This window comes from Octodon degus, unplaced genomic scaffold, assembly GCF_000260255.1.
Source record: "Octodon degus isolate 3935 unplaced genomic scaffold, OctDeg1.0 scaffold00171, whole genome shotgun sequence".
NCBI lineage: Eukaryota > Metazoa > Chordata > Mammalia > Rodentia > Octodontidae > Octodon > Octodon degus.
This window is the reverse complement of record NW_004524747.1, coordinates 3,846,393-3,861,819: the sequence shown is the minus strand read 5'-3', so window position 1 is coordinate 3,861,819 and position 15,427 is coordinate 3,846,393. Positions and strand designations below refer to the sequence as shown.

The following is a 15,427-nucleotide window of genomic DNA, read 5'->3' as shown; positions in this document are numbered from 1 at the left end:
TTCAACATATCAATACTTGATGAAAAATACCTGTTCCTTATTATGCCTAAGATGTTTGAAATGCAGTGAGATAGTGAGGTTAAGCTTGATAGTCTTTCTTCCCATTATCTTTTATTTTGTATTATATATGTATAGCTTTTCATATGAAAGAAACCATGTGATAATTAAGCTTTTGTGCCTATGTTATTTCAATTAACATTGGCATCAAGGTGCATCCATTTTCCTACAAATGACTCGAGTATATGCTTTTCGTGGCAGAGTAGTACACCACTGCACATAAGCACTATATGAGTTCCACCGACAGATGAATTTTTTATTCATCTGTTGATGAAAATATAGGTTTTTGCCATGATTTAACTATTATGAATTTCAATGCTATAAATATGGATATGTGTACATCACTGTAGTGTGATGTCTTTAACTCTTTGGGAGATAAAGAAGGGAGTATAGCAGGATCAAATGGAATTTCTAATTTTTTGAAGATTATCCGTACTGAATCCCACTATGCTTATACACTTTACAGTGCCAGCACCAATCAAAAGGACTCACTTCTCCCCACAAACTCCCCAGCATTAGTTATTGACTGATTTCTTGAAGGTAGCCACTCTTTTTGAACTGAGCTGGAATGTGAATGATATAATCTGGATTTCTTGAGTGGTCAGCAATGTTGAAAATGTTTTCATGTGTTTATTAACCATAGGTATTTCTTCATCTGACAAGTGTCTATTCATTTCAGATGCCCATTTTCAAATTGGAACTTTAAATTTAGCAGGGGCACTAAGGAGATTTTTTAAATTTATTTGCATTTTCTAGGTATTAGTCCTTTCCCTGAGGAGAAGTAGAAAAAAGTTTGCGCTTCTATAGGTTGTCTTTTAATTTGTTAATGGTTTCCGTTGTTGTGAAGAAGCTTTTTAATTTGATGTGATCCCACGTCTTGACTCTAGATATTATTTCTTGTACAACTGGGTTTTTACTTAGAGCCTTTTCCTGTACCTGTTTGTTCAACAGTTTTACTTATCTTGCCTTCAGTATATCTGTTCTAATATTTAGATCTTTGATACATTTTGAATGCAGTGCCTGGTGAGAGATATGAGCCTATATTCAACTTTTGGCATGTGCATAGCCAGTATTGTCAGCCCATTTGTTAAAGTGGCTATCTTTCCTCCAGCAAAGGAATTTGGCCCCTTTTCTAAAGATAATATTGCTGAGTGTGCCTGGAGTTGTTTCTATATCTTCTATTCTACTCCACTGATCCCTGAGTCATTTACTTACTTACTTACTTACTTACTTACTTACTTACTTATAATACTATGCTGCTTTGTCACTGTACCTTTGTAGTATAATGCCCCCCAGTTCCATATAAATTTAAGATAGTTTTATCCAATTCTGTATGGAATGTTATTGTTTTTGCTGGGATTTTAAGTCTAGGTCTCAGTTAATCTCTCATTGCTGCGACACATACATGACATCCAAAATGAAGGAAGGAAAGGTTTATTTAGCTCACAGTTACTGGAGGCTTCAGTCCATCCTCAGCTAGCTCAAAAGCAGAGTGGCACATGGCAGAGAGTAACCTTTCATGGTGGCAGCAGAGCAAAAGGTCAAGAAGCAGCAGCAGCAACAACAATGGCAGCAGAAGGGCCAGCTAAATAGCTCGTTGGATTAAAGCACCTGCTTAGGCAGACACAGGGAGCCAAGAGTTCCATCCCTGGGCCTGCCATTCCTGCCCTTCCCTCACATTTGAGACTGGGTGTGGTGGCATGAGCCCGTAATCCCAGCTCTTGGGAGGCTGTGAACAGGTGGATCACTAAGAGTCTGATCTAGTAGTGAGACACTGAACACCCTGTAGACCCTTACTAAAAAATTCAAAAAAAAAAGAAAGTAGCAAAAAAGAAAGTGGGGAAAACAAGACTCTACCCCTTATATATTGTATCTAGACTGCTAGGATTATAGTGGTGCCAAACCAGTAAGTGGACTGATTAACAGTCACAGACTCTTAATAAAAGCATTGTACATTCTAGATTTAGCTACAGCCAAAGTAACCTAAGACTGCATGAGTTTTGGAGAGAACATCTATAATACTTAGAACAAACCATAACATTTATTATGTGGTCTATTTTGGAGAAAGTCTCATATGCTGCTGAGAAGAAAATATATTTTGTTGATGTTGGATAGAACACCCTGTAGATATGCATGTAGTCAATTTGTTTGAAGGTTTGGTTTAATTCTGATAATTCTTTGTTGACTTTTTTTGTCTAGTTGATCTGTCTGTTTGTGACAGTGTGGTATTGACATCCCACATTACAACTGTATTGGTGTTAATCTGATGTTGCATGTCCGTTAGTTAGTATTTGTTTTATGAGTTTGGATGTGCCAGTATTTTGTGCATGTATGTTTATAATGGTTAACTCTACCTGTTGATTTGTTCCCTTAACTAGTATACAGTAACCTTCTTTGTCTTTTATGAACAGTTAGCTTGAAATCCCCTTTGGGTTTTTTTTTCCCATACTTTTATTGAGAGACAAATAGCAATGAGATAGTTTCAAACCAAATTCATAGGACAGTTGCAATAATTAACACATTGCATACATTCTTTCTAGTGGTTAATTGCTGTACAAGATGCGGACATGATATCCTATTTACAAACACTATTAGAACAAATCCCTCTATTCATTAAGACAATGTAACTATATATCTATCCTAACCATTTTGAGTACACAGATACAAAATGGACATTCATCTGTATCCCCTTTTTTGTTTAGTCCCATTATTTGAATATTATAGGTGTGTTAATTCAGCAAAATATTCTAAAAGAGTCCAGTAGTCTATAATAGTATTGGGTCTTCCACTTCACTGGCAATGTCAGAAACTGTTGACCTGAGTCCCCTATAGCTCAACATAACACCATGGCTTTACTTCTTATACTTCGTTTTTATACTTTGCTGCTGGATGGTTAAGACCAAGATAAAGCAAGACCTATGCAACAAGAGTTGTAGCTTTTGGGTCTCAGAAGGTCAGTGAAATTCCCTCAGGATTTATCCTGAGATCCTGTGCTTCAGATTGTAGATCCTTTGTCAGTGTCAGCCATGTGGATGAGTCACGGCCATTGCTTGGCCAATGTGCTCTCTGTGAAAGCCTGAGAGAATGTTTTCTCTCCATGTGACTCTCCTTAGGCACACTCTACATCATCAATCACTCTTCCCATTTGCCCCATAATCTCCTTGATCAGAAAATTTGGGACACTACTGAGTTACGTGACGTTACAGTGCAAATTCTCATATGTCCTGAGTTTTAATTGAACTTGGAAAGCTAGGGCCAAAATGTTCGCTTTCCTTGCAGCCCTCTTTTTTCTCTAATTTTGGTCTGCAAACTTAGGTTGTTAACTCTCCAGAAGAGAAGTTCATTGTTATTACCATACAACCTAGGCTGTTAAGCTTAACCTCACTGTCTGTCTGAATATCAAAGATCTTAGGCATAACACGGAACAAGTATTTTTCATCAAGTATTGATATGTTGAACTTTAAGTCCCTACAGGATATGAATGAAAAACATTTAAAAATTAGAATATATTTTAAAAATAGGCATAAAGAGTTATATAATTCTTATGTTTACACATAAGTCAAAAAATCTAACCATATACACCCTTGAAGCAGAACAGTCCCACAACATTCATTTTCCTGTCTCCTGCCTTCATTCACCACCCCCTTCTTTGTGAACAATCATCTACCTGAGAGACAGCACAGCAGCAACTGGCATGTCATGACAAGCAGACCCTATTCAGAAGACCAGAATGACAGGCACTCCAAGCATGAACCTACTATTACAAATTTCCATCTTCAGTGCATTTGCTTAGTTCACAGGTGTCAGTATATATAGTCAATCAGGGTGAGAATCTTTCCAATTAACTGCTAGATTCAAAAATCTTCTGGAGATTCTCAGGATCTTTGCCTTGCTCATCTTCTACATATAACTCTATGGCTTGTCACTGTCATGTTTCCTAGCTCTTCTCCTTTCCCTCTCTTAATTAATTAGTCCTAGAGTTCTTGCTTTCCTTTTACTTGTATTATAACTTTCTGTTTGTATTTTTTCTTCTGAGTTCTTATACTAGGGAAACTATATGATATTTACACATGTGTGTCCGGTTTATTTCACTTATGAGTATATGTTCAAGTGGCATCCACTTCAATATAAAGGCTTCGAGTTTATCATTCTTTATAGCTGAGTAATACTCAATTTTATAAAAATAGGGCTGGTGAGATGGCTCAGTGGTCTAAAGCACCTACTTAGAACAAGCTTAGCAAAGCTCAGGGACTGTGGTTCAATCCCCCAGCACCACATGCCAGCCAGCCCCGCCCCCTGGTGGGCTGAGCTGGCCACACACACACACACACACACACACACATAAATAAATAAAAATTAAAAAAAATTAAAAAAATAAATAAATAAAAAATAAAAAAATAAAAATACCACACCTTTTTCATCCATTCCTGAGGTGATGGACATCCCCTTTGACTAAGTAGATTACATACCAAATACTGCTTCTGGTTCAAGTTGCTGTTACCAAGAATGTTGTTTTCTATCCTTTGATTTGTTTAATCTGTGAATTCATTTGTAAATCAAATGTGTGCCTTGCATACCATATGTCATTGGGTTTTCTTTCTGCCATTCTTCTTTTGATCGAGGAATCAAAATTGTTTACACTACGAGTTATTAATGGGAAATAGCGACTTACTCTTGTCATTGAATTATTTTCCTGTTGATTTTTTAATTTTTTTCTCCTTTTGCTGAGCTGCTCACTACACAAGGTGTACTCATTCTTCTGAACTTACTGCCATTTTTGGCTTCATTGTCTCTTTCTGGGATGTCCTTGAGAGTTATGTGTGATACTGATTTGATGATCATAAATTTCTTGAAGTGCTCCTTGTTCTGGAAATGTCTTATTTTTCCATCAGTCTTTTAAATTAATTCATTTGCTACAGGGTCTTGCTATGCAGCTTAGATTCATATTGACCCTCCTGTCTCAGCCTCCCCAGTGCTGGGATTGCAAGTGCACCACCACACACTGTTGGTATGGCATGCAGTACCAGGGATCGAACCTGGATCCTTGAGCTTCCCAGGTAGGCACTTAGACAACCAAGCTATCTCCCCAGCCTCTGAATTAATTTTAAAGAAAAGTTTTGCAAAATATGTAAGTTGGATTTGAAAGTTCTAATCTTTTAGTGCTTAAAAACTGTTCCATGGCTTCCTGGTCTTTATGGTTTGTGTAAAGATGTCTGCTGTGATTCTAATGGGTTAACCTTTGTATGTGATTTGTTGTCTTGGACTTCTGGAATGGTTGTTACAATGTGGTATGGAAAGGTTCTCTTTTGGTCATAGTTATTTAATGTTCTATATGCCTCATTATCTGTATATTTATTTCTTTCACCATGTTTGGAAAGTTTTCTGCCATTATTTCTGTAAACAGATTTTTTTTGCCATTTGTGTTGTCTTCTGATTTTTCACTTCTTCCAATTATTCTTAGCCTTCTTTGCATCATCTAGCTGTTACTGAATCAATTTATCACTTTCTCCTACTCTTTTGAAGATATCTTTGAGTAGTTGGTATTTGAGGGTATCATTGTCTTCTAGCTCTGAAATTCTGTCTCATATTAATCCATTCTGTTGCCCATATGCTCGGTATGATTTTTTCTAATCTCCTGATTGATTTTCAAAATGATTTTGAATTTCTGAGTAAAATATTTTCATGCACTCTAATTCTTTGGTGAACTGGTTATTCTTTTTTTATGTATTCAGTGCAGGGTCTACAGGATCTCACTACACAGATCAGACTCATAGTGATCCTCCTGTTTACAGCCTTCCAAGTGCTGGGATTACAGGTGCATGTCACCACACCCAGTCTCAATCTCTTGTCTCAGTGTGCCCCAGGGGTGGAGCTGGCACAGCACTCCAGGGATCGAACCCAGGTCCCTAAGGGGATCTAACCCTGGTCTCTGTGTCTGCCTCAGCAGACACTTTAATCCACTGAGCTATCTGGCCAACCCTTTCTAACATGATTTTTAATGTATTTGGTTGTTACAGGTTCTCACTACACAGCTCAGACTCATGCTGATCCTCCTGCTTTCAGCCTCCTCAGCACTGGGATTATAGGCTTGTACCACCAATCTGGACTCCGGCCAGCTCAGCCCACCCTGGGGAAAGGCTGGCATGGCATGTGATACCAGGAATTGGACCACGGTTCCTGCACTTGCCTAAGCTTGCCTAAGCAGGTGCTTAAGTCCACTGAGCTATCTCACCAGCCTTTATTTTCTATCATTTTGTTTAGCACATCTTGTTTTCTTTCAGTGTCTTCTGAGAGTTCCTACCCTTTTTGGTTATTGCTTATAATATGTATTTATTTATATCTTCTCTAATCTCACTAAGTATCTCTAAACTGTTTGCTAGCTTCCTCTGATATGCTTTCAAGTAATTCAGATATGTAGCTTATAGTATTCTGCCCTCTGGATTGGCTTTGGGGAAGATGGAAGTCTTGGGAGGCATTTCGTTGCCTTTCTTCTCATGTTTGTATTATTTTTGATCATTTGTTTGTTTTAGGTATGGGTGTGTGTGTGTGTGTGTGTGTGTCTGTGTATCTGTGTATCTGTGTGTGTTTGTATGCTGAAATTTTTGGATGCTTATAGTATAAAGATTTGGCTGCTAGTATAGAGATCTCTCGAGTTGCTTTTCAGTGACATACTTCAGACATAGGTAACTATAATCCTCTGCTGCATCCCCAATACTCAATTACCTTGGGAATTTTGAGAAAGGAGGATGCAATGTAGTTAGTCCATCAACAAAATTCTCTGGGAATGTACTCTAGTATCATCAATGTTACAAAGACAATCTGAGTGTTGGCTTACAGAAAAATGAAAACAATTATGTGACCCTGTTCCTATCAAGTGAAACAGCTGCAGTAGTATTGCCTGAGACATTAGATAGTAACATACCATAAGAATCAGTTATATGCCACCCTTATTCCTAGAAAAGCATCAATTAGGATATAAACATTTAGCCAACCCAGGTATTGATTTATAGCCAATATGTATTAACTGAAACAGTTATATCTTTGCCAATGGCAGAAAATAATTCAACAGTAATTTTATAGAGCTAGCATTGAAGAATTAAGAAAGCTTTATGGTTAAACTATTAAAGGTTTATGGTCTGAAAAAGAGGAATCCAAAAGCAAAATTTTGAAACTTTAAATTCTATATGAAAAGGAGGAGGAGTACAAAGGATCTTATTGGGGAGTAGAAGGATAGAATAGGGTAAAGATAGTACAAATATCTGGCAAGAAACAGAAGACAAAAGAAAATGAGGCAAATAAAAGAAATTAGAGAAAGTAAAAATAAGAGAGAAGTAAAGAGGAGAAAAAAATTAAAGTGAGAAGAGAGAAAAGTGGAGAAGTAAAAGAAGAAAAAGAGATTTGAAGTGAGGCTTGAAAGAGAGATTATCCAAACTTCAGGAAACTGGTGGAGAAGACAGAAGAGAAAAAGAAGAAAAGACGAGAAAATAAAACAACTACACACAATGTTCACACTCACAAAATACAAATTTAAAGAATCCAAATTAACAAAAAAAAACTTTTAAAAGCCAAAAGCAAAGAAAATAAAAGAAATTTCTGTGTGATTTCAAGCTTGTGGTTATCTTCCTGGGTCTACAGCTTTGTGGCAGAGTCCAGTTGAAGGTGTGACCCTACTCTTCCTGGAATTTAAAGAAAGCATTTAGAACCCAGATCCAGTGGGATAATCACCAGCAAGTCAGCAATCAGATAGGATGGGGTGCCAATTCTGGGAATTTCAACCACATGAAAATTTGGGCTGAATTTGGCTTCTGGTCATAGGGATGGGGCCTGGGTCATTTAGCTTATAACAACCTGAATGTCTCTCACTGGCCTAACCATGGTTTCCTGACTATGGAAGTCTCCTATGGTTGTCCTATACCCAGTCACTGTGTGGGCTTGACACTGGGAGCCCTGAGATGAAGCCAACTAATAGTTTCTCTGAGTCCCAGGTTCAGTTGGCTCCTTTCTAGAATTGTGTTCAGACCAAGTACTCTCCCCAGGCATGTGGCAGATGCTTGGACTGGAGTCATTCACACAGCATCTGCTGATCCATTCCATTATCGCATTTCTCCTTGAAGGCATCTAGAGTTGCCCATTTCCACTGTGTCTCTGTAGATTTGATCTTCCTTTCTCCTAAGCTGGATGCCAAGGAGAAAGTACAAATGGCCCCTTCCTTTTTCTGCATTGTGATCTGTCTCTTCAATTTCTCTGTGGGCTCCAATTTTATAATCAGATCCTTCATGAATCCCAAAGATCTATCTCCTTCCTTCTTTTCCAAATTATTTTCCAGGGTCTGCATTCAGAGTCTTGGAGAGCCTGATTTATTGCCTCCTTACTGCCCCACCATCTCTCTCTAGAGATTACCTCTTGATTTTTCTTGTGCTGAACAAAGAACTATACAAAAAATTGTGCAGGAGGTAGTGAGATTTTGTATCTATTAAAGGGAGGAAAAGACACATGTTCTCCAGAGTAAGTGTGAGTCAATTAAAAGTATGAAAAGAATACACTGCAGGGTGGGAATGGACTACTGTGAAAGAGCACAGTGGCCAGGAGGATCACAATGGATGCCTTTTGCATTTCCCACTCCTCAGAATGAGGTCAAATATAAGCCATCCTAACAAACACCTTCACAAGTTTTCAAGAAGAATTGGAGACTATAGTCTCTGCTTCATTCCAGGCACAGGACACTGGGAACTGTTTTTCTGCACATTTCTTGGATCTCTGTTATTGACCTGTCAAACATGTTGCCCAGCCAATTTCTGACTCTCTAATCTGTCACTTCAGAAACACATGGGAGAACAGTGCCTCTTAGTTTATAGCAGCTAAAAACAGTGAAAGAAGAGTACAAGAACAAAGGGGAAAGTGACCCCAAGAACATACCTCCATGACCAACCCAGACACATCTAGAATTCCCTAGCTAAGATCCCAAAGCCAACTCAGGGAAAAAATACACAATAGCCACAGTACTAGTTAATAAGGGAAACTAATTTTCTGCCACATTAAAAGAAATGTTGACTAACAAACATAGACAAATACTATCATTCATATGTTATCATCATGACTGGGTGTGGTGGCACACACCTTTAATTGCAGCATTCAGGAGGCTGAGGCAGGAGGATCATTGTAAGTTTGAGCCCAAACTGCACTATAAAGTGTGGTCAAGGTCAGCCTGAACTGCATAGTGAGACCCTGTCTCAAAAAGACAAAAATAAAAAAGTCATTGTAGTACTTGAGAACCTACAAGATGAAGTGCCTTTGACTTTTATGTGGCCACACTTTCTGCTCCAACCAAATTTCAGCCCAGAGGCCAGTCCCATTTTGGACTCTCTCCCTGTTCTGCAACAAGGCCTGAAAAAAGATATAACAGCTTACTAACCTTCTCCTGCCTTCTCCCAACACCCAGCCTTATGATGATAGCTTGGCTACAGATTCATCCTTATTAAAGATTTAGACCTGGTAACCTTCAGCCTAAGTGGACAGGACCCTTCCTGGTCGCCCATGGCACCCCAGTGGTTGTCTATGAGACCCTCCCACTGGATACATTACTCCACGGCGAAGCTGTGTCTTGCAGATAACTCATCTGACTCCCCCCTTGTGAAAATCACAAGTGATCTCCCCTGTCCCTCAGGCTGACCCAAATTCCAGAAGATACCTAACTGTCCTGCCACTGCTGATCCTGCTGTTTCACCTACTTCCTTCGTTTGATTTGCCTTGACAGTTCTTGGTTTCACCCTCTGGCCCCAATCTTGGAGGCATTCCTTATGTGGATAAAATATCACCTTTGTCAGGATGTTCTATAGGACTTTTCCTTAGACAAGGTTAAGTTATCCTTTCTTCTCACCTTTTGTCTGGCTAGACTTCCAGTTAATTAATGATTGATTTTTTTAAAAAGGCTGATAAGCACCCTGAGTTCCTACTACACACACTCCCATGCATTTTTTATAATCCTGTTATGGCTGCAAATCATTTGTCTTCTGCTTCAGGGATGAAATCATTTCTCATGCCCATGCTTGTGCTTGCCCTATGTTCCCCTCCACGTCTTCATCTCCACATTCTCTCCTCTGACTAATCCCCCTGTTCCTGTTCCTTGTCACACACCCTACAGTTACACCCCCACCTCTCCTCACAATAGTCTCTGATTATCACTGCAGGACTCTGCAGTTAAAGCACTCCCTGCTAAACCAGTACAATCCTTCCTTAGGCAAAATTGCTGTTTTTATATCTCCATTTCTTCAGCCACCTATATGGCCACTCAGTCCCTCCCCAGGTCTGGGTTCATACTAACCTCATATACCAACCCGCATACCATCCTGTCCCCCATGAACTCTCTCCTGATTAAGATGTCTGTGCCGCCTAAAGGTCCTGCCTGAAAAAGCCCTGAGATACAGCACCTGCTTCCCCTACTGTTTTTTTTTTTCATAACAACAATGAGACAGTTATAGCACACCCACCAGGTGAGGCCATCACAGACAGGAAAAGTGGGAAATCACAAAAGAACAAATCCATGTCCACGTGCACTGCCCATCCCTCAGCACGTTGAGCACACTCGCATCTGCACTGCTGCTCAGAGAAGCACAACCACACTCTCTCTTTCCCGGGTTCCTGAAGGCAGCAACTCCTCCCTTCCTCAATCAAGCTTTTGTTTTACCCTTGCTTCCTGCTGATTCTGCTCTCTGAATACAGTCCAGTTGGACAGGAGTGAATAAATCGCTCTGATTGCTTATACAGAGCTGGCTCACATGGCTCCTCTCCCTTCCGTACCTTTACAATTTATCAATTATTGTACGCTTTTTAATGAAATCACTGATTCAGAAGAAAGTTGTTGCTAAGTACTTGAAAATGAGGTGCTACGCAGGAGGAGAAAATCATAACTTTACAAAAGAGGAATTATAGCACCATCAACTTAATTTAGTGTAATCTGGGCAAGGTTTTTCTCTAGCTTCTTGAAATAGATGCTTTGATGGTTTATTTCCAGTCTCTTAAATTCTTAGATTGTTTTTTAAACTTTGTGAAAAAATAAAACAAAGTTTCTCAATAAAATCATAAAATAATAATAATAGATAGTGAGGTTAAGCTTAATAGCCTAAATCGTTTGATAACAACAATAAGCTTGTCTTCTGGATGGTTAACAACCTAAGTTTGCAGACCAAAATTAGAGAAAAAGGAGGGCTACAAGGAAAGCCAACATTTTGGCCCTAACCTTCTAAGGTCAATTAAGACTCAGGACATATGAGAACTTGTACTGTAACGTCATGTACCTCGGTAGTGTCCCAAATTTTCTGATCAAGAAGATTATGGGGCCAAAGAGGAAAGTGATCGATGACGTAGAGTGTGCCTAAGGAGAGTCACATGGGGAGAAGACACTCTCTCAGGCTTTCACAGAGAGCACATTGGCCAAGCAATGGCTGTGACTCATCCACATGGCTGACACTGACAAAGGTTCTACAATCTGAGGTACAGGATCTCAAGATAAATCCTGAGGGCATTTCACTGACCTTGTCAGACCAAAAAGCTACAACTCTTGTTGCATAGGTCCTGCTTTACCTTGGTCTTAACCATCCAGTAGAAAAGTATGAAGACGAAATATAGGAAGTAAAGCCATGCTGTTATGTTGAGCTGTGGGGGACTCAGGTCAATAATTTCTGCCATTGCCAGTTAAACAGAAGACCCAATGCTATTGTGGGCTACTGGACTCTTTTAGAATATTTTGCTGAGTTTACACACCTATAATATTCAATAACGGAACTTAGAAAAAATGGGGTATACCGATGAATGTCCATTTTGTATCTGTGTATTCAAAGTGGTTAGGATAGATATATAGTTGCATTCTCTTAATGAATAGAATGATTTGTTCTAATGGTGTTTGTAAATAGGATCTCAAGTCTGCATCTTGTGCAGCAATTAACCATTAAGAAGAATATATGCAGTGTGTTATTGGTTGAAACTGTACTTCCGATTTGATTTGAAACTGTGTCATTGCTGTTTATCAATAAAATTTTGGAAAAAAAATAAAAAGAAATAAAATAATATTAATAGGTAATGCACTGTGTATTGTTATCTTCAAATTACTCAGAGCATAAGATGTTAACAAAAGAATTCTCTCTTACAAAGAAGAAACAAAAAGGGGCCGGAGAGATGGCTCAGTGAAATAAGCACTTCCCTGGCAAGGGCAAGGGTCTGAGTTCAATCCCTGGTTCTGCCAAGAAAAAAAAATAGAAAGAAACAAAAAAATCAGGTTTATTGAGATATTATTTGCACACCATAAAATTCATGTTCAAAGTTGAAAGTTCTATGAAATTTAACAACTCCATGCAGTCATTAATTACTACCACAATCAAGATGTGAATGATGGGGCCAGGGAGATAGCTCAGCAGCACAAGCGCCTGCCTGGCAAGCACAATGCCCTGAGTTCAATCCCCAGTACTGTGCACCATGATAGCCCCAAGCCATGCTGGCCCCTGAAACTAGGCATGGTAGTACACACCTCTAATCCAAGCACTGGCGCGCCTGAGTCAAGAGGAGTATTATGAGCCTGAGCTGCATAAAGAGACCCTGTACAAAATAAATCTTTTTTTAAAAAAGGATGTTGAATATCTTCATGACTTCATAAAGTTCCTTTGTATCCTGTATAGCCAGCCCTCTCCCCTCAAACTAAGATCATGAAAACAATTGTTATGGCTTTTTTCTTTTTTTTTTTATTTGTTTCACTAGTGAGTACTAAGTTTAGTATTATGGTCCAGTATTATGGGCTCAATTCTCCCTCAAGAAAATGTCCCACTATCTTTATACAATGGAATACTATATACCAATAGTTATAATAAATGATATCTACATATAACAAAATGGATGATTAATGGATGGATAGTGTCCAGGGAAAAAAAGCAGTGTACACAGTAGATTATCCCATTTACATGAAATAATAGACAGACCAAACTAATTTATGTTATTAAAGTCTAAATAACAGCTACACATGATAGGAGAGAGTTTAGCAACTAGAATTAAACACCACTGGGGATGGTTATGACCACAGATATGTTTATTTTGTGAAAATGTATCAAGGTTTACATTTATGGTTTGTATAACATTTAGTTTGTTGTACTTCAGTATATTTACTTTTTTTTAGAAAAATAACCTTCACTAATAGTCAAAAAACAAAAACTAAAAGACAGTGAAGTATTATATATTCTAACAAAAATTATAATTCTTGGAAAGTAGAGACCAGAAAGGCCTGGAATCAAGACCCTTGGAAAATTTGATAAAGGAAAAAAAAATGAAGAAGGGCTGGGAGACAGCTCAGTGGCATAAAGGTCTGCCTGCCAAGTGTAAGCTCCTGAGTTGAATCCCTGGTACCAGAGGAGGGGGAGGAGGGGGAGGAGGAGGAGGAGGAGAAGGAAAAGGAGAAGGAGGAGGAGGAGGAGGAGGAGGAGGAGGAGGAGGAGGAGGAGGAGAGGAAGAGTAAAAGGGGGCGAGAGAGGAAGAAGGGGAAGAAGAGGGGAAGAGGAGGAGGAGGGGAGAAGGAGAAGGATAAGGGGAAGAGGAGAAGGGGGAGAGGGAAGAGGAAGAGGAGGACAAAGAGGAGGACAGCAGCACAGCACAGGATAGACATAGACCTCCCTACAAAGCACAGACCAGGAAGGACACTTGGGCCCCAACTTCCATGAAGAGAAGGTAGGCCAGTCATCCATGGCTATCAGAAGGGGCTGGGTCTGCAAAGTGCCTGAATCTCTTCCTGCCTTTAATAAATGTAAAACCTTACTACCATTTGCATTTGTCTACCCATTCTGTGCTGAGAGCAGAAAAAAATATACAAACTACCTCTAGAAGAAAATTCCAGCACCCCAAAACCCAGTAACAAGAGTACCATGATGTTGGCTGTAAACCAGTTAGACCAATGGAACAGAATAGAGAGCACAGAAATTAATCCCTTCAGCAATTTAAAATAGCAGAGTAGAGATGAGCAGCAAAATACAGCCTCAGTGGGACCTGGAATCAAGATACCTGGACAACAAAAAATTAGTGAAAAGAACAAAAAGTAGATCTCTAGGAATCAGAAGGAATCTGACAGGAAAACTAGAACTTACAGAGTAGGAAGAGAAACATTGTATAACACAGAGAAAAGAACAAAGTAGTCTGCAAAGCTAGCTAGCGGAAGCTCACAGGGTGAAGGACCTCTCTCCACTGATACAAGGTAAGCTTGGAGAGGGTTGGAAGCCCAAGAGAGACATAATAGACCAGGTCAGCAGCACTAATTCCAAGAAAAACCCATGGTAATATAAACTTCCAAAAGTGTGGATTTGCCTCTAAGAGTGGCTCTTTCTGCATGGCTGGCTAGAGTTGGGGAAAAAAATTCTCATGCAGAGCTTACTATATTTGAAGGCCTTTAATAGAAGTCATTTGGGGAGATGTTTAACTGTTTAAGATTAAGCAAAAAAAAACATTAAAGAACAACTATACTTCAGGACTTTTTGTGTGTCACCCTGTGACAGTGACTAGGTAAGTGATGATCACAAGGGACACACATAGAGAGCACAAAGGTTTGCAATAGAAGCACTGAAATATTTAAGGGGCTCAGATGGGGTGGGTTGGAAATTGATTGCACTAAATCAAGTAGACAGCTTGACCCCCTGCCTGGCTGCCTCCATCTAGCACAGAACGCAGTGGTCTATTTGCTTTCTGTATCTGCCAGTATGTGTAGGGACACAGCTCATCTTAAATGATTACCACAGGCTAGGGTGTGCAGACAGAGGGGCCTCTGGATTGTAGAGGGGGCATCTCACAAACCCACAGATTATAAAGCTAGGTAGAGAAAGCTGTGACTTGGGGTGCACAAAGGGACACAGTAACTAGGAGCAGCTAGAGTGAACAGAGACTTAGGGCAGACACTGCTGACTGACCATGCCCACTGAGAAAAGCAAGGCAGGATTCAGCACTCTCACACAAAAATGAGTGTGAAAACAAAGTCGATCTTAGTAGTAACTATGCCTCCCCAAGTCTGGAGCATTCCAGGATTGCAAAACCTGTGTTGGAGACCAGGTCCTGGAATGCACAATCATGAGGAAGTTGATGTGACAATGTGCACAGCTTCCTTCACCTGCTGCCTGAGCAATGGGCTGCATTCCCAGGGTCTGAGCAAAGAGCTCACCTGCATTCCCAGGGCTCTAGAACATGTGGTCTCCTGTTTATCGGCTTGGCCTTGGCAGGCTAGTCCATTCCCAGGGAAACAGGGAAGGCTTAGAGGTAACTAGGGCAAATGTTGGGCACGTGTTCAGAACTTTCTGTATATAAGCTTGGAATAAATAAACACAGTTTCTGAAACAGTAGCTTAGTCCTCCCA

The 15,427-nt window shown here is 39.6% G+C and overlaps 1 pseudogene; it reads right to left on the bottom strand.

Annotated features, from left to right (window-relative positions):
* LOC101584887 overlaps window positions 1-15,427 on the bottom strand; it is an 83,696-nt pseudogene that overhangs the window by 2,723 nt on the left and 65,546 nt on the right.